General features: G+C 42.8%; 1 protein-coding gene across 7 annotated transcripts in view; it reads left to right on the forward strand.

Annotated features, from left to right (window-relative positions):
- Positions 1-818: 818 nt before the first annotated feature.
- The window catches only part of LOC111263286 (galactosylceramide sulfotransferase), a 45,344-nt gene continuing 25,818 nt past the window's right edge, over positions 819-20,344 (forward strand). For 2 of the 7 annotated variants that reach the window (XM_022838238.2, XM_022838233.2), the window contains exons 1-2: positions 9,594-9,793; positions 10,022-10,165. The gene's annotated coding sequence lies outside the window, so the exon portion shown is untranslated. Of the gene's footprint in view, positions 1,976-2,345; positions 2,612-9,448; positions 9,794-10,021; positions 10,166-14,956; positions 15,167-20,344 lie in introns of those variants that run through there. The other 5 variants (XM_022838235.2, XM_022838234.2, XM_022838239.2 and 2 more) reach the window with 5 other exon arrangements.

Here is a 20,344-nt window from a genome sequence, read left to right on the forward strand (position 1 = left end):
GTCCCTAAATAAAAAGATGGCATAGTAGTCAAATGTGCTTGACCGAAATAGCAGTCTGCAGCAATGTTTTATAATACAGTAGTAAACTTGAAATTCTTTCATCTTCGCCAAGCTTCCTAAAAAATCTTTTCATATATTTCATCCACAATTAATTGTTTTTCAATGTCTTCTTCTATTACCAACGATACCCTGGCTTTCACCGTATCACTCCGGAAGCGACTCCTCCAACGTCCTCCTGAACCTCCGATACTCAATCTTTGTACGGCATACTATTGAAATGTCGTCCGTCCCCTTCCCCCCTTTATACAGCCATTCATCGCTACATCTGTACCGTACAACAGCATTCAGCTGACGCCCGTTTTTCGGTCTCTCCTGTCGTTGCCGCGCGATTGGTTGAATCAATGATTCGCAATTTATTTTCGGCATCAAAGTTTCTTTTCCTTCTTTGTGGCGTAAGCACTCTTCGTAGCATTACTATTCAACGCCCGCATCAGTGCGTGTCTGTTCGACGCGGCGAGGAGTTGAGTGCCGGAAGGCAGACTGCAGCGGGGTCAGCTACGGCAGCCATGCCGGTAGCACTACGAACAACGCCAATAACTGGCCTCCTTCTCGTACATCGATCTCTTCATGAAATCCTATGTTACGTTTCCTTTTTTGTTCGCTGATTTGCTAGCTCGATGCGCCTGTAAAGCCGCCGGGTGCGTGCCTGTCTGCTTCCCTTCCTTTTTGCTGATGACCAGCGCTTTTTCCCTCTCCCGACCCTAAACGACCCTTTCCCCTAGAGCGTTCCGCGAGCACAGGCTCTGACTTGTAGTGAAAGGGAGCATTGGCAAGCAGCGGATTTGCGCGAACGGAACACACGGCAATATCGACGATTACCATTTGTGAATATTGCTGTGGCCGAGAAACGGACACGGTAAAAAGTGAGCGTCAAGTTGAGATACGAGTGTGATGTGAACTGAGGGCTTTGTTGGCGTGGCCACGCTATTAATCTGGCACCGGCACGTTATCGACCAACTGCCCAAGGCACGCGCAATATAGCGAAGATATCGTGTATAAAACAACCAGCAATTGGCTGATTACTATCCATCCGTCTTGTCCAGGCTGGCGCCCGAAACCGGCGTGAGAGATCGAACATTGACAACGTCCCACGCACAGGTCACGATCAGATTGACCCACTGAAAGTGTTTTCCTACCGAACGAGTGTGCGTTTGTGTGTATGTAAAGGAAAGGTCAAAATAACGTGCCTTCGCACATGAACGCTGGAGGCGCCCGCGGTTAATTCGAGATCAAGCAAACAGATAGTGTGAAGCAAGGCTACGGTACCGTGTTATTATTCCTGGGACAGTAGTGGAACTTACTATCCCGTTTGAAGTTTGCGTTGTCTGATGTTGCATCAATAGAAAAGAAGGAGAATAAACTTGAACCTTAAAAGACGAATGAATCGAATGCCGTGGAAAGAAGATCGTCAGCAATAGCAGTCGTTACAGGGGAACCAATGATTACATGGTATTGCTAAGGTATTGATTTTCACTAATGTCATAGGCCATGCGGAGCCTGTTTTCATCTAGTGACTTGGAGACGAAACAGCGTCGAACGGGAGATAGTGATGTTGATTGGCCTTTTTGAATCATTAGTGTTCACGGACGAATCGTAAACGCTTACTTATGTAGGCTGAAGAAATTATCGAGAAATCAAAGAAGTAAAAGTTACTAGAAATGACAAATCGACCACTCAGATAATTATGATGTACTGCTTTGAACAGCAGTGTTCGATCAACGATGCGCTCTCAGCTGATAGGAGCAATACACATAAAACAAATAAAAATTTGTAGAAATATCGCATTCAAGCACGTCTATACAATATCGAGTTTTTCTTACGAAGAAACCGCGCGGCCTTTGAATGAGCGTAGTCTTGTGCGAACGGTCAGCTGATTCTTCGTCGTCATACCGTGTGCCGTCATTCCTACCTGAAGGTTTGTAAAATAGGAACAGGAGGTTCTGTGTGAACCGCTCATTTCTTAACTGATCTAGCGTTACTTGGAAACCACGTATATCTAACGAAATCCGAAGATAAGCGAGATTCTTCATTCTTTTCATTTTGTGTCTCTAGTGAGAATGCTTATACATGCAGGATCTGCTAGGAGCCGTTTGAAAGGAAACGTGAAGAGTAGTTTAGAGCGTCATGTTATTAAATTGGTGGCCCTAGAAATCTATGACCATTCTCTCAATCTATGATAATGCAGAGTGTGCAGTGTGATGATATCGACGTTGTGCATGCTAATTTCAATATATTTTCCTTTATCTACCTTAACTCGATCTCTGTGATGACCTAACGGCGAAAAGGATAACCGCATTCAAACTAGCAACAGAACGAAATCAGAAGAAGTAGCTGATTGCGCCATGTGAGCGACGTTCTGAAATGTTTCGAAAAGGTGGGTCGGCATCGGAAAAGGGAACGGGACCACCGCGCCAAATCACGCGGCAACGTTACAGCGATCTTCGAGTTAAATAGAAAAGAAGAGTCCATTCGGCTCTGCGAAGGAACCTAGAAAAAAATCTACATTACCATCACGCACATCGACGTTTTCGCGATTACGTCATCCCCACGTGTGAGTCTTGCTCAGAAAAGCTGTCTCTACTTCCAATGTTTTCTTTTTCTAGAGTAATCTCCAACAGCTTGAATACCGGACTTGAAATATTTTCAGTTGCATTTCACTGTTGTTCTTTCGGCTGATACTAGCTGCACTGGCAAGCCGAGGCATGATCCGCGGCTCAGTCATTAACTGCAGGACGAACATAAGAAGATTACTAGAGATAGCAATTAGAAATCACGGCTTCACTAGGTAGGTACTGATGTATGGCCCAGTATGGCAAAACGTTCTATTTCTACCTTTTGCGGCAGCCCCCCCAGCGTACTGAGAGTGTTGCTTAGCAGCACTTAGGTTTGTCTCTAAAAAATGCTGTGTTATCACAATCATTAAATCTAAGGCAATCTAGACATCGATAGAGGTCGATCACAGTCGCTTATGGCACCAAACAACGGTCAGTCGGATACGATACGTAATCCAATGCAAAATTTTGGTTTATCCATGAAGCTGCTGTGTTGCTTAAGTTTTTATAAAAAAAAAACTTACGTGTCACATTGTACAAAACATTTCCATATCCTGTATTACTATAAGATCCGTACAATTATTAGATACAGTTAAAAATGTTTAGATCTTTTTTACATCCACATAGAAATCAGGCGTGCCATTAGGGCCACAGAACGAATATATCTCGATATGCGTTAGAGAAAACAGCACATAATGATTGATCACAGGTTGATAATAGATAGATAACTCGTATTGCAGTAGATTCACCGTTAATCTTAACTGAAGGCCAACAGCTATCACCGTACAAAATCTGCTCTAACGATCTAACTAAGTAGGAGGATGTCTATGTCTACCATCTAGATGTGTTCCCAAAGCGGAAAACGTTCTCTTCAACATTTGCCCCTTGTCGTTTATGCATGAAAAACGTTAGGTATAAACGCTGTACTACACTGGACAGATATACGATGGTGATATGCTGATAGCAGCGGCACTGTAGTGACGCGATTAATATTACTGGAACCCACTGCTTGGTGTGGGAGGGCAATATGGTACAGATATATACATGTTTTTTATTTTGGTACTTCAGCCCTTTTATAGTTTCTAAGCTATGCATGCATTCCTTTGATTTGTGTATATGCAGTAAAATTTGAATGAACAATATCGTTAGTCAGACCACTGATTGTGAAGGCCGCATGATAAGCATACCTGCATACGATTTGTGGACGTCTCTTGAGAGAAGAAACCCAGGCACTATAGGTTTTATATGTCTTGACGAACCGATAGTCGACGGGGACCATAGTATAACCACAAAAAGCACAAATCGACAGTGGGCGGTTTTTACCAGTTTTCTGTCTGCCGCTTGTTGTAGCCTTCAGTTGCTATCTAGTGCAATTCAAGTAAAGGAGTAAAGGTGTCAGAGATACGCGCCCACAATACGATCGACAGACCCGCCCATCGGCTCATTGTACATATCTATTTAAGTCTACTACCGTTCCTTCCATGCACAATGTAAAAGAGCTTGATACATACAAACATCGTCACCATTTTATGATCAGATAATCGACTGGCAGTTTTCGAAGCTTTTATCAAATTGATGCGATCTTCGTTCGTAACGAGGTCTTCCTCGTAGATCCTCTCATGTGACTCTTCACTCGATGGCTATATCGCAAGCGTTCAGGTGCCAACTAACATTAGCGATATGCAAAGCTGTTCGTGAAAAAACACCATCGCTTTCACTGTCCGACGCTTCCACTCCGCATTGGCCTGACCATTTTCAAGACTGACGTGCGTAGAGCCTGTGACATCAGCTCCGCCAGCTAGGTCCGTCCATATACCGACTAAAATCACCCACGGGTGGTGTTTCTTGGCGGCATTTGTTTGCCAGCGGTCGCGTTGGCACTTGTTCAGTCTTTTTCTGTTGCTTGTTGCCACAGTTGTCTCTGCCTGACCGGTCACCTGCTAAGGAGCGGCGAAAAGGGGTGTCTCGCGTTGTTACCGGACGGTAGTTTCGTCTTCATACAGTAGCCCTGTTAATTTCTTTTCGATGTCATTTTACCTGTGACAGCTCAAAGCTAACGTCGATTTAGCGCAACTATTTGTATCACCACTCAAATCATATGATCATAAATTAATAAAAGCACACGTTATCGATGATACGAAAAATGCAGCTGCAGTCAAACCGAACAGATATATTTATTGACCGTTTTAATGCTGGAACGAGCCTGTGCGAAGGCCACACCGACGATTACTTTTGTCCCATAACAAAGCTAAAGTCATAATGCAACAGTACGATTGAACAATATCATATTAATGAAGCTAACTATGGCGTCAAAAATAGCAAAAGAATAGGGAAAGATCAGGTAGGACGAAACGTGCGCACACAGTAGACCTTGATGAAAATCATGATAAAAAAGTACGGCGACGAGTCAAAATTTGGAGCGGTAGATCTGTTATTACTCCCTTCCAGAAAATTGGCGACTTTTAGAGGTGTACCGCCGCCTAGACTGGCATCGTGTTGAGCGACACGTCCACGTGAGAGATACTGCCGGTTCCGCAGAGGGGTAACGTTTGCTTAATGACTTGCTGTTGCTATTCCAATCATAATACAGTCGTATTTTGCCGCGCGCAGAGTTCGTCCGTAAAGCGCTACGAGCGCCATTGTTAATGACGGTACAGCAGCGACATTCCCCATGTGATCGTTACCTTTACGTATGTTTGGATCGTGGCGAGCGTTAACGTAGACGCGACTAGGGCTGTTTCGGACAACAACGGATGTCTGGACGTGTATACGTTTAACATGAGCTTGAATAAAGGACGCGCGACTGGCGAGTGGAATGCGACCGAGCTAAGAGACACTCTTGTTTTTTAATCAAAAAAAAAAAAAAAAAAAAAGCATCTTTCATTTACAGTAACTGAACATTGATTGTAGTTCGTTTCGTTTTAGGTTTACCGTAAACATGTTATTTCAATAAGCACAATAGTGAAAGTTACTCGATTTCTTACTACTCGAGTTTTGTAAATTGAGCAATTTCTCTTGCCCCCTTAACGACTCCGAGCTAATATAACTTATGTTGTCACATAATCATAATAGAGTACTCTTGTTTTGATTTTTACGTTTGAGACCGCTGTCCCTCGACCTGTTTTCGCCAGAATTTCGATCGGCGTCTGGCGTACATGTTCATACTTATTATTCAACCACGATAGCAAAAAAACAATGTGACTAATTTCTAGGAAGGATCAAATACGTAGTAATGCTATTGAACGCAACTGGATCGGCCACAGAAATAGAGAGCTGTCAATAGCGGGTAGCTGACATTACTTTTTTTTTTTTTTTTTTTTTTTTTTGCTTTACTCAACTATTCATAATGTGAAAATTTCCAATTCTAAATATTGCTGACTCTTGAATATACCCACTATGTACGCTAACAAAACCTTTTCATATTGTTACGATCTATCTAATGGCGATCATCAGGCTATGACTACAATTCTGATTATAAACGCCATAAAAAAAAATAATTGAGCCATTTTTTTTTCACACAGTTAACAAACAATTAATATTATAATTAATAACGAAAAACAGTAGTAAACAATGCATTTTCGAGGAACAATATGATTTCGCATAGGCATTATGTCAACGGAAAGGTTTTTTACTGTTCGCTTCGTCTGTATAAGCGATATCTGTTTCGAAACAAGAGCATATCATTTTGCACTTTTGTTCAGTAATTTTTTATGTTACACAATTCTCCGAGCTTGACTTGCACATAATGGAAGCATAATTATGAAGGAGCACTTTTATGGGGCAAACGTTTTTTATCAATTGCTTTATTTGGGAAAGGAAAAGACGAAATCATTTGAACGATCTAACCTCAATAAAATCATGGATTAAAGATAGATCAGAGTTCCAGAGTAAGAGCTGCTGGTGCTTCCATCATGTCTTTTGTTATCACAGAATAGATGTATCTCGAATTAAGCACGTGAACTACGTAACTATTTGCTATTTTTGCTTGCTCATTTCGTTAAGGAAACCTCCTCGTTATTAGACCAAACAAAAGAGATGGCAAAGAGGTTTCTGGGGTTACGCCATCTTGCGGTGTTCGCTCTGTCTGTCTTTTCCTGACGTTTAGCTCACTTTCCCATTTCTAATACTTAGACATTGCTAGGACTAGGATTTACGTAAGACTTTCTATAGAGCTTTTCTGTTTCTTGACCGACCTGACAAAAGTTGCTGTCCATCTCCAACTTCTATTCCGTGTCCTCGCAGGTCTCCGTTTGATTTGGTTGCCTGCGCTTATTTGGTTCCTCGCTACCGCATTATACTTCTTGAGCTTACGTTGTCGGCCGGACTTATCTGCTTCTAATTTCCGTAAGTCCTTCAAGGATACGGAATACGAGGCAGTCCTGGGTAACCAACCAAGTCGACTGGCCTAATTCGTTGTCGTCGTTAACGTCATCTCGCCTTGTCGTAATTAAACTTACCAATATAGGAAAAAGGTAGATAGATCTACCAATGCACATTGGCTCAAATATTTTATGCGGCAGTAGCGACAGCAGCAGATAATCTTCCCTGATGTCCTTGTTTTGACACCTTTGCAGACGAAAAACTTCTCACTACTTAAAGTGTTTTAGCGTTCTCCTAGTCCTGATTAGCTTTAGTGTATTCTGTTTGGATTAAATAGAACATAACTGTTTTATTCGCTGCACTCCATTCTCGGCTATACCTATATCGCCTCCCTTTACTAATCCTGTTCTTTTTAATCACGTGTGCGAACTCATTACTCGAAACGACATCCAGCGGCAAGCAACGCGTAATCTGCCGCTCCCTGAACAACTCGCCGGTCAGAGGCGGTCCGATAGAGGCCTGGCTTAGGTATCTGGCGATTCGGTTCTTCTCTTGTAATAGCGCACAAAGGCAACCCAGACGTGGTTTGCCAGTCGTTTTTCCCAGTTTTCGCACCGCTCCATTCTGCGGTCCCATTTTTCGTAAGCCTTAATCCGCGCAGCGATCAACTAGCAGCGGAGCCTCACCTCTGCATCTACAACTGCCATTACTACGCTAAATACAACTATACACTACTTGCACTAGTAGCACCTGCTTAGCGTCGACGCGAACCTCTACATCTTAAATGCGACAAGGCGAATTCTCCGACGAGTTCTCCTGAGTTTAAACCGAATTGTTCGGTAGCCTACACCTCCACTACTATCGCTGCTCTTGGTCCAAGCTATTTCCCCACACCAGAGCCAAACTTGTCTATAGACTGCTATCTGAGCCAAGCTCTTTCTTTATCTAGCAGTACTACAGGAGTGCACCTCGGGGCCATGCAACTGCGTTTCGTCTGATGCTTCTTGCTCCGTCGCCGCTACCGGGGGTGCTGCGCGCCCTTGAAGGTCCCATTTTCTTAACCTACCCTCGCTCACGATTCTTTTACAAGTCCTTCTTCAGTCGAGCAACCTGCCGTATCCGCAAGAACGAAACGAAGTCGATTTTATTGTCGAGTGCGTCAGGAGGCAACTTAACACAAATGCGCTGGCAGCAAATTCTCCCCGGGCGAGGCTGTACTGTAGCAGGCACTGGTGTTGGGCTTGCAGACCCATGGAAACGCGATGCCCTGATAGACGACAGCCTTTAGTCTGAGCGTAAATGCGCTACTGCTGGTACAGCTGCTGCCGTTTTCACTGATGTGGAGTTAAAACAGACGTCTTCTAGTTAGAGAAAGTAAGCGAGCACCTACGCGCGACAAGATGCTGTTTCCTTTAGCTATAGTGTGAAAAAAGCAGCACTTTGACGGAGGCGCCGGGGGCGACGTTACCAGCAGTGGTCGGTGGCATTTGGCAGTCAGAGTAGCAAGGTTAACTTAGAAGGGCGTAGAAGCCGATTCGCTTTGGTGGCACAGCATTTTAGCATGTCTTCGTTGCGGCGACAGTGAAGGTAAAAAGCTGGAGTGGTCAGAGGTAAAAGAGCGTGTCAAAACGAAACTAGAGAATTACTGAAATAGGGAGCGGGTAGGAAAAAAGGCGAAAGAAAAATAATTCGCGCATGAGGTCTATCAGTTTGAGTAAAGCACACTTAAAGGGGCTTAGTGAGTTCAAAGAACTTTGCAAAACCTTCATGTTATGGGTGTCCGATATAGCCAGAAACTGTGATGCCCCTTTCTTTACAAAACACGACAGAAGGCAGTTGGACAGTGCTGCCCTTATCGCCTCAGCTTTTCCGTGGTTCTATATATATATATATATGTATGTATATATATATATATATATGCATGTAATCTCCATTAACTTCTCGCTATTCGGATTCTACTGGTGCCGGATCCATGGAGCCTGAGTACAGCATTTTGTAATACCGTCTCTGCTAGTGCTTATTGCCTAGCTACATTCGTATCTACGAAATTTTGAACCTCATTCGGAGGGGCGTGTTCTGCATCGCCCTGACCTGCTCCAAAAGGATAGCAGGACAAGAGCGGAAACAGCAGGCTCAAACTACGCTTTAGGCTTTGCACCGATGTGCGAGAGTTGGTCCCATTGGGACCGGCGCACCCATGTACTCGTTGTACACTTGCGCACCTTCGTTGAATCCGGTTCGGTGGTTCCGCCCTTCTGAAAATCTGCATTGCAACTATCCCACTGTTACAGCCTCTAGTATTTTGGTAATTTTGTTCCTTTCGATTAGCATTATTTGTGTTTTTAGTATGGTCGCGTCTGTGACTATAGGACGCTTAAACCGTCCTCGTGTAGTCCTTGGTCAGACCTTCGCTAGGGGCAATAATTGACTTTCACGTGTCTCGGCCAACCAGAAACTGCAAATAACCATAGTGTCCTGCGATGGCAGCCGGAGCAGGAGCCCATCGGAGTGGAGGTGTTCGAAAACTCTCCTGGAGGGTACGACAACGAAAAAAAGGTGCAAGGGCCGCCGTGCTATTGTACCGCCGTGGCCAAGTTTTCCGTCCTCGCCAGAAAAAAAGTGCTAGTGGAAAGCTTTTGTTGTTGGTCGGTTCGTTAGTAGGTGAACGAACGAGTCCGCTACAAAACCTTTACTATTGCTGCTTGGCGACTCTTCGGAAGCTGTCGTTATCCGTGTCGCCACCGGTGTCTTCGTTCAGACCTCACGTGGTTGATACTTCACCGAGCCAACTGCCAGAAAGCGATGTGCGAACCGTCGAGTTGTTTGCGATAGGCCTTAAGAGAGCAGCTGCGTATCAATAGGTATGTATCCGATCGATTGGGATATTTGGACATATATGAAGCGACACCGAAAAGCACTCATTTAGAAACAGGAGACGATAGAAATCGGCAATAGGACGATGCCTGCGTACTTCGCATTATTAATATTATTATCCACTTGTCTGCTTTCATTACGAGGCACGTTTGAAATATGCTGGCTGGCAGTTCCTGCCCTTCTACCCACATACAGCATTTTTTGTGTTTCTACAGAACTTATGGACGGGAATACCGACAGCATACGGAATGCTACATTCCACAAATGACATGGGTCATACAACCGTAAGGCCTCCTATACCGTACAGCCGTCTTCAATAAAACAAGTGTCCGAATCGGCCAAGCCAACTTTATCAAAAGGTCAGTCTGCTAAGGCAAACAATATTTTCATGCAAGATCAGGTAAATATACGGGGTATTGTAACGTTGGGATATATGATTCGCTATTGCTCATGACAAACAGTGGCCAGGACTCTCGTCGCAGTGGGAGACCGGAAGCGATTGTTAAAAAAGACGCTGTATTATGTCATGGTTTATTTCAACCATGAGATAATACAGCGTCAGCACATGCAAAAAAGTACCTAACTGTGACTAACAAATAGTATGCGGTCCTAATAGGCAACAGGCCATACGAGCCGAGCGTATGACACAACTTTAATCGCCATACACCGAAGTGATATTGTGAATACATGTGGGCCAGTAAATCAGTGATGGTCATTTTAGTATGGGAATTAAATATATTTAACAAATAGAATATACATTTTTTCGTTTGAGCCTCGTACGGAATCACAAGCGTGTTTGGTATACGAGCGTGGTTTTGGTATCTAGTATAACTTCTGGAAAAAAAAAACATGTTTGCATTGTACTAACCACATAGAGCAAAGGCAACCCTAGGTCAACCCGTTGCCAGATGTCGTAGTCTATTTATGCGGAACAAATTTAAATGAGCATCTTAAACTGAACTGTACAAGATAGCTATTCCTTCGGTACTTCATATTCGGTAAGAAGATGAATCTCTTGAACACCGCCAAGCCTTCTCAGAAAAAAAATCCCGGCTATTCCCATTCTGTCTTGTCAAATATGGAGGGCATCAAAAGAAGCAAACCCTGATACTGTTTCCAAGATCCCTTAGATCTTGGAACTACGTTATAGAGCATTTACAGCTTACGTCTTACGGTATACTGTTGTAGCTTCGCCATAGACATTTACGAGCCGAACTGCCTCTGAGTTAATGGTCATATGCAAATGTTTTGAGTTTTACGTCGCTTAAGTATTGTTTCGGAAAGTTAGCCCCTCCCAGAGTCAAACCAAGTGAGTCTATGCCCGGCTTCAAATATAGATCATCAGACGTCGCTACTTTCGTAAGCAACTACTACGCCACCACGGGGCCAGAAAAAGTTATTTCTAAAAGACAAAAAAAAATAGTCAGCTCACCACTTACTGCTGCAATCGTAAAGAAGAGCCAAATTCGCGAGCTACCTACTTAATGGATTGAGCCGTAGTGCTGTTCAATGGCCAATATCAGACAGGATATTTTTACTACCATTTTTTTTTAATTCTAATCTTTTAGCGATCTTTTAGCAGTATATGTGCACAAAAGCAGTGAACCTAGCTTACAGCAAGCTGGATTCAAACTTCAACCATTTGATAGTCTTACAGCGTAAAACATTTTTAACAATTAGCATCATTTTTACTTCATTTGAGGAAGGGAGAAGATTAAGTGGTAGATAGTTACAGAGACTCTTTGGTGGGGCAAGCCAGTCGAACGTTCCCGACGACAAACCCTTGATGCTATGCACTAGCCAATATAAATAAGGATTACATTTTGTTATTGTTAAATGGTACGAGTCAGTTGAATAAAATAGCTGGGCGTCCAGCTGCAGTCCATAAACGAGGTCTAGACTTATAAACATCACACGTCATTATCTGCCATTATATTGATCATCACTGCATCGTTGCAGTGAAAATTCCGTATTTATGATGACTACTGATCAGACTTAGACGGGGCAGATCGTTAACTAACCGCGACAATACAAATATATTGCTACGCATTTAAAACAATGGACTATATCGTGCATGAATATTTACACGAATAGGCAAAATCATACGTGGACTATAGAGACGGTAACGTGCGAATACGCGCGTGCTGTCAAATCAAACGACCATTTTGGTCTCTGATTGTGCCAGGAGTTTCATCGACGAGAGTTCGATCGGCTGCACTAGGTCTCGCAGTTGTTTCAGATTCTGGGATGGCAATCAGAAGTAATATTATCAGGCCGCTCGACCCGCTATTTGTCGATGACGACTGGATAAATTATCAATATGGCGACGATATTACTAGTATCAGTAATTTTAAGAAGTAGTTCCAATCGACTCGGGTGACGGCAGTGAGGTCATACATTTCGTAGCATTACTCCTCAAAATCACTATGCATAATATAGGTCACAAATTTCCTCACATGTAATTGGGGAGTGTAATTTTCAGATTATTTCCTATTCACTTATTGTCCGTATAGGCAAGATAAAGGCTAAGTAGCGGGAAATACGTGGCTTAATTGCGAGCAAAGGCCAATTTAGGCTTCACTGACCGCACTCTGTGTAGAATCACATCTCTTTACGCTCGACCCTCATTCGTGTGTCTATATGCCGACATGTTATATTTTCGCTGTTATGCCATTGCGGTTTGATTAACTGGTTAGCTATTCTGTGATAGGCTGAGTTAATTAGAGCAATTATCTTAAAAATTGACGGGTGCCTTATTATTTGAGGTTATTAACTTCACCAGTTGTAACAGGTCAAGCAAAGTCAATTTTCCTGATAGTAAGCTTGTAGGTTGGGTCCGCCGATTGGGTCGACCTGTGTTTTAAGGCCCTATTTAATAGCAGCTAACGAGTGCCTTCAAGTTTCAATCTGCCGTGCTAATGCGGGCTATAAGACAAACGTTCTTAGTTGCTGCAGTTAAGCTCTAACTGGCGCCTTAATGGCACAAGCGGTTCGTTTGCTTCCCCAGTACCTTTGACCTTAACCCTTTTTCCTTCAAATTTGGTGGTGCTTTCATTTATTACTATCGTTATATAGTTCTATAAACAGCCTTTTAGAGGCAGCACCTCCAAAAGAAAACCGATGGGGATCCGAAAGTTTGTGACGTTAATTACGAACATATGGACATGCATACAAAACGGTTTTTCGTGGAAACTATTGATAAATTCAATTATGCACGATCTACCTGTATATAAACTATTTCCCAGTTTATATATGTAAACATTTTCAATGTGAAATAATATTTGTTATTATTAATATTACTACGAATATTGAAAATAAGTTAACAACGTATTTGAATGAAGTCGTTGACGTTTTCGTTAAGCGTTAGCAGAACACGAATTGGCCCATTTACCAGACATTCTTAGGGTCCTAATGACCGTTTCAGTGCATAACGTAAAATAATTCACATGTGTTCAGGCTCATCACGGTTTCCCTTGGGACATTGTTCATAACCTTAACCTTCCAGAGCGTTATATCAATGTATCATCTAGTTAAGTTTTTTCATGATACTGTACTTAAATAACACGCCACACATGATCTAATCAATCTTACGTCTGTGTGAATAAACACTGAGGATATATTTACATGGTATTCCTAATTAACCAGACCAGACGATATTAAAGTAATAACAACAGTATTGAAAAACATACATTCGAGCGAAAACCTCATTAAAGCGCACAACCACATAAATGAGCAATGCCGAAATGAGCTCAAGGGAACCATTACCAGACATAGATTATTCAAAGCAGAAGAATCTACTGTTTCCTATTATCGTTTAAGCGATCGTGATCATAAATGTCGTACCTGACGTACCTGTCCTGCGCATGTGTACACCTGACACAAATAACGAACCGAGTGTTTTCGTGAATCAGATTCAAGCTTCGGTTAAATCCAGGACAGAAGGCTTCATGACCAACGAATATTTGCTGATCTAGTTAGCGTGACTGGGTATGATACCGACAGTCTTCCTGTTACCTCAGGCATATCTACGCCTCGCGGTACCGAGAAGAATGGTAAAAAAAGATCAGAGACAGACAGAGAGCTATTAGCGCCCCATCTCTAACTTGTCAGGACTTAACCGCGCCCTTCATTCTCTGGACTGATTCAAAACGCGCAAATAATTCATCGTAATGGGGTTAGGCGACAAGCAAGCAGCCTATTGAATAACGTTATCGGCTGTTGCCTATTTTGTAGTCTTTGATTGCATGGCCACGAGACTTGCAGAGAGGAACGGGAAATCACTGTTTCACAATATTATATGTACAAATCGGCTCACTATGGCCATTTTTGACCCGCACATGCGTGTTTCTATTGCGTGCAAGGGTATATTTCAAAAGATATCATTGTTATGCGGCGGCATAACGAGCTTGAAGTTGTTTTTTTTCCTGTGGGTCGTTCGTTGTTACTGCCAACCACCTTACTGATCGCTGAAACGTGAAATAATGGTGAACGGCCACAACTGTTTTGGACAGACAGAAAATAATATTCATATAAATATTATCTTATTATATATATAACATCTGGCAACTAAAGCCATCTTGAGAACACTTTTACTCCAGTCAGAAATATACCCACTTTATCTCCATACATATAAAGCTGTTTCGGTATAACGGTGGTGCCAATGGAAGTGAGCTGGGCAGTAGACATTGTAACAGAAGTTAACAAGGTGTGGACGCGTACCGCATGTACGAAAATAACGTTTGACTCATAAATACAACCCGTATAAGTTGTGTTACTTCATCGCACTGAACACATAATTCTTGTGATCTAATGGCGTCAAAATAATCTTTTCACGATATATCTTTTCCATTACCCTAAGCGTTTTTCTATGTTATACGTCGTGAACATGTACGCCACCCGTGGGTGGTAACTAAGTATTCCTTTTCTTCAGCCACTTCAGAGCCTTTCATGGCATATATTGTCATGGCAAGCCTTGATCCAATCGCAACAAGTCGCATCGCACATTTTGTGGGCTACATGTTTGTAAGAACCAATGTCTCTCATGCATACATGTACATGTTGCTGGCGGGTGCGATCGGACACGTGGCTTTGTTCGATCAGATGTAACCAACAGTCATCCCAATCCTTTACATCTGTTTTACATTACTCGTTGTTCTATATCACTATCTACGTTTAACAAACAGAACCGTGAATCACTGCTGTGTTGTCAGCTAACATTACTGGTGGGTTTCTGCTAAATAGAGCGTGATCAAGTCCATTTTGTGAACCCGCCTAAGTTCGCGTTGCAGGTTCTATTTGATGATAGGAAAAGAGAAAGCGGCGCAGAGAGCTCTCTAAAATACCCAGCCCTGAAGACAAAGGTAGGCAAATTTTAACCATTTTATTCGAACTTAATCTTTTTTCTCTGCGTAAATATAATAAATGCATTATTTAGCGACTGTCTGCAACGACATCAACCTATAAGCACACGCACAAATGGACAAGGAATCCCCCTAATTAATTTAGTGTCGGACATACTTGATTATGTGGCTCAGCCGACTGCATTTGGATCAAGCACGCACTTATCCGCTCAGAGCACATAGTACTCAACAGAACGACGGCTGGAAGCCCGAGGCCGAAATATATAATCACTGCTTTGAAAGTATCTGCTATCTCCCATATTAGAATCGCAGATCTTGTACCCAAAGGACATCCTATTCTCTAGTGGCCAGCCGCCTAGCAACGATACAGAGACGGCGTACAGGTTCTGTATTGCGAGTAGACGAGGTGACGGTATTGGACGGATACGTGAAAACTGAAACAGCAAACTTTGCGCTTCGTTTATCTCGTAACTCGGTTTATTCGTTCGTTCGTTCGTTGGTTGTGTTTTCTGTTAGTCCAGCTGCTATTGGCCGCTGCCGACACCGCCGCCAGCGTCAGGCGGCCGTTGTTATTACTGCTGCTGTCGCGATCCCTTCGGGGATTTGAGTATTCGGAGCTTTCAATGTTCAGGTCTACGATGACGACGGCGGGAAGGGTGTTAGTTTGTGTCTGAGTCTCGAAACTCAATCGTAGCGCCCGCGGCTGTCGGACCAGCAGCATCCAACGGTTCATCTACGAATGGGTATGTTGGGACATGTTTGGGTCGTGCGGTAGATAGCGAGCGCACGGGACGCTGCTTGCATTTTGGCAGGCCTGCAAAAGTTACCACGGTCCTGGCGAGAATTCGGCGACGTCACAACCAGTGCCAAAAAGCTAAAGAAGCGTGTCATTCACGACTCAGCCGATCAGCAGACAGACAGACAGACAGACAGACAGGCCCAAAGTGGCTACGGGTCACAGGATGAAAAAATAAAGAAAAAAAACAGCAAAGCATAAAAGGGCGTTCTTTTTCTGTTCTGTCAAACAGTACCGTAGTCTTATTTTGAGACGCTGCCATTCCAGCATTGTTGCGGGCCTTGTGAAAGAATGGCCTTTACAAATTGACGCTAACACTACATCCATATATACAATAGAAGATATATAGCCCCAAGGATGTGGAAAAGGTCCATGACGGAAAATTTCGGTATGCAGTTTCCTCTGCATAGCTCAGGCCAACTCCTGCAATCATTTTTAAGATGTAGAGAAATTCGAAGCGGTATCAAGCTTTCGCCGGCCAGGAAGGAAACTCAAATTGAACCTGACACGTCCTGCCGTCAATAATAAATGCAGTGTGCATTATGAGTAATTACGCGGCCAAGAAGTTTGTTTCAACTATGAAATATAAATTTAATAGTTTGTGGTTCCCCGTATTTGATTTGACAATGTTTAGCGGCGTAAGTCGAAACTAATGAACGACGACAGAATACTGTATACTAAATAACCATTAAGTTCTAATAATAAAAAGAATAATAATAATAAAAAGCCTTACATCAATTATAATGCGGTTAGCCTTTATTTGCTCTTGTTGAACTGCATAATGTTTCGCCCCGCTATGGACGCCCCTTCTACTATATTTTCGCGCGGCTGGCGTCTCGCTCTGCTCAGTACTTCGCTATTGGGTCGCTGAAAAACTCGCGTCATTTTTCAGTTGCTTACGTCTGGGCTCAATGTCACCATATCTCTACAAGTGCTAACAACACGCAGCGGGGTTTCGACACCCAGGCAAAACCATGAGCGAATATCCTAATGGAGAGCTGAAGCATAAGGCGTTCAAACATCAATCCGCTAAAGCTCACCTTGTTTCCATGGTTTTCAGGACTGTCATATCTGAGTAAACTGTAGTCACCTATCCAATCGATAGAAACTGGGTTGTTCATGTGGTCCAACACAGCTTGTTTGTTTAGGCTCGACAGAATTCAGCTGTGGTCATCCTTAAAACAACCTATTGAGGCCTGCTTTTTATAGAAAAACAGTATTCGATTCATGCACCTTAAAGGACCACCATCTCAGTCGCTATCTAGGCAAACACACGTGCCCTTTTTCACACAATTTTTTGAATTGTCTTAAGAGTAGGACAGCTGCCACACGATTATGAATAATGAAAACGTTGGCCGTGAAAATGTGGCCTTTTGCTGGTCAATTCATGCTGGAAGTTATGACAATCCTTTCCTCTCCTTGCTTTAGACAGTCTTTGAATAGTAATGTGTTGTTCAGCTATCCACAGTTATTTATGTATATGTACTTTCTGTTTCCATGACTCTATCGCTATGGGCGATAGTATCGGTCATTTCAAACAGGCATACAGTTACGTAGGGAAGTTGGCTTGGCACAGGTGGTTCTAGCCTAGGCATATATTCTACATATATCCTTAGTGCTGGTAACTATCTCGCTGAATTTGTTAAGCCTATATTTTAAACAGCACCATACGATGGGTTGATGCTATGACAGGGTCACCATATCACAGTGGTCCGAAAAGTCTTCCCCAACCACATTCACGCAGCACATAAGTACAGCTGTAATAATGAGATTCATAGAAAAATTGATATTTGAATATATTGTAAATTCGGAAGACTCTGTACGAGCTAGCCTTGGAAGAATCGTACGTAACATAAGCACAGAGGAAGCTCAAAATCGTGAACTTTTGAGCTCGTTGGTTAAGGTAAACAAAGATATTCTAGAGTTTTAATTTGAATAAATCTTCCTTATATATTTACGCCTGTATTCCAATTCGGTTCAGCCACTGTCCATCGTGCCGGGCTTTTACGTGTAGCTGTTATCTTTAGAATCTATTAGGCCGTAATCACAAAGTAAGATGCGCGTATTAAGCTGTTGAGTCCTCTGCCATTAAAAAGAGATAGGAGTGATGTTGATACAGAAGACAACTATTGTGTTTACACATTACGAAGTCGTCTGCAGCAATGAAAAATATAATATTTTTGCACGCATTACAAGAGGGTTATTGGCAACAATGGCTGAGACGTGACGTTCACGGCACGTCATGTCCGTCGTCTAAGCGAATCAGCCAGTACGTTTACCTTGCGATTCAGAGAGGTATCTGCGCTTTTCTGGGCCGATTCTCGGTTAGGCCTGCCTCACAGACACTGACTCTGGACTCACTTTGGCCGCTGTTGCGAAAACTAAAAGGCACATGTTCCTAGCCAGGTAACCTTTATAAGTGGTCCTCCGTATGTACCGTCTCTGATTTCTAAACAGGCAACTAACTAGAGTCTGATCTAATGTCTGCATAGCTATTTTGGTCCGTACGTATGTTACGTGCTAGGAGGGAAACCGTTATAGTAAAACGACACATATACATACGGTAAAAATGTATTGATTATGACTTTATCATTATAATTAGTTGTGTGCCCTGAACGTTATTTAGTGGAAAAAAAAAACAGCCGTAAGATTATCTGATCGCATCATGGTTATGCCTAACGTTTAGAAAAAAAAAAATTATGAAATTCTAACTCGAGAATATATAATATATTCTAAGGCGCAATAACACTAATTGAGTGGTCTGTTGTATTACCATGTATAGTAAGTACATGAAGCGGGCTTGATTAACATTGATTGTCATGCAACAGCAGTATACTTAAAGCTATAGCCCTGCCAATCACAAGAACAACCAGGGTCAGGCTTCCGATCATTAGTTATTATTATATTAGACAAAAAAAAAGTACACACAGATCACTATTAGCATATCTAACTCTATCACCTCTTTAACTGTAAGCCCGCTTTTTTTTTAAATGTGTAAGCCTATTTTTACTTTTTCTTCCATCTCATATATGTTATGAATACCCACTGCTTATCACTTATCTCTGTCAGAGACGGTTGAATGAAGCGAAGCAAAGATTTTATGCCCAGGTCTCCTGTAGGGCAGCGCCTGTTTTTGTTGCGCTCATTTTCGATTCTCTCGAGAGTCTTACTTTGCGGGCCCTTAAGCTAGCTTATCATAGTTTTGGCCACTCCGCTAGTGATTCTTAATGTGGGGCGCTTTCTCCGCAAGCGGCCCGTCTAACTTAGCCAAATTATCTTACATGTCACTCGTACGGTGTCGCTATTGGGAATTGCTATAGGAATGCCACAGTAGGTGCGGTGACCGATGACAGGGCCGCCTGCGTTTAAGCTATTTCCCGACCAGAGTCATCGCAAACAACATTGTGCCACCAATTTTGAAGCAGTAGCGTACGATTTTAAAGTAAGCCGTAGACAGCTGTCAAACTCCAAACGGACCGTTGCTTTGCCAGTTGGTCGTGTCCTTGGAGAACTGAATTCTCAAGTAGACGGGGCTTACTGAAGATTATGATAACGACAAAAATGAAAACGGCTGGACTCGCCCTTCGAAAAGTTCTCTCGTTACTCGGGCTACCCGCTAGGTTTGACGATGACTGGGCAGGGTTTCTCAGTAGGACGGGGAATCTGTACGCCGAATAAGTTTATCTCTAGACAAATAGATTTTGGAGGTTCTGTGGCAAGGTGGATATGGACATTAAAACGTCCTCTGAGGCGGCCTGGCATTGGGAGGCGTGCAAGGTAAAGAAAAGACCCAACGGTGATATATCGAAAAGTCAGATAGGAGTGAAGCCATTCAAACAGGGTACAGTCAGGGCCATAGGGTGAGGGTGTTGTTAGCCCTATAGCTATTGTTTCGACTGCCGCTGCCGATGCCCTTACTATCGCCATTTGCGTTGCTGGTCCTTTAATAATTCAACATCTACCGCCGAGGTAAGGATCAGAGTAGGTCAAAGCAGCCTCAAAGCAATCAGGGGTCCAGACCTCTTGGCCGCCGAGTGGGATGGGACTCCGAGCTCGGGACATGGGGTGTAATTGCACAAATTTTTCATTCTGCGATCTCGTATTTTTCCTTGTTTCTATGCCTTCTCCACGGTGAAGTTAGGGATACGAAATCGAATTTAAAAAGGAGCCAAATTCTGCAGGTCTCTCACAATAAAGGGAACGTTATGTTAAAGAAAGTAGAGCATCACCATAAAAACCCCTTATCTATTATCGAGATGAGCTACTTACGTTCGCATGCACATTCACAGCTGGAGTGAATTTTTTGCGGTTTTGATGAATGGGAGATTTTGAACTTTTCATAAAAACTCAAACTACAAAATAGTACCATCTAGTCAGACCTT

This window comes from Varroa jacobsoni, unplaced genomic scaffold, assembly GCF_002532875.2.
Source record: "Varroa jacobsoni isolate VJ856 unplaced genomic scaffold, vjacob_1.0 scaffold_753, whole genome shotgun sequence".
Classification (NCBI taxonomy): domain Eukaryota; kingdom Metazoa; phylum Arthropoda; class Arachnida; order Mesostigmata; family Varroidae; genus Varroa; species Varroa jacobsoni.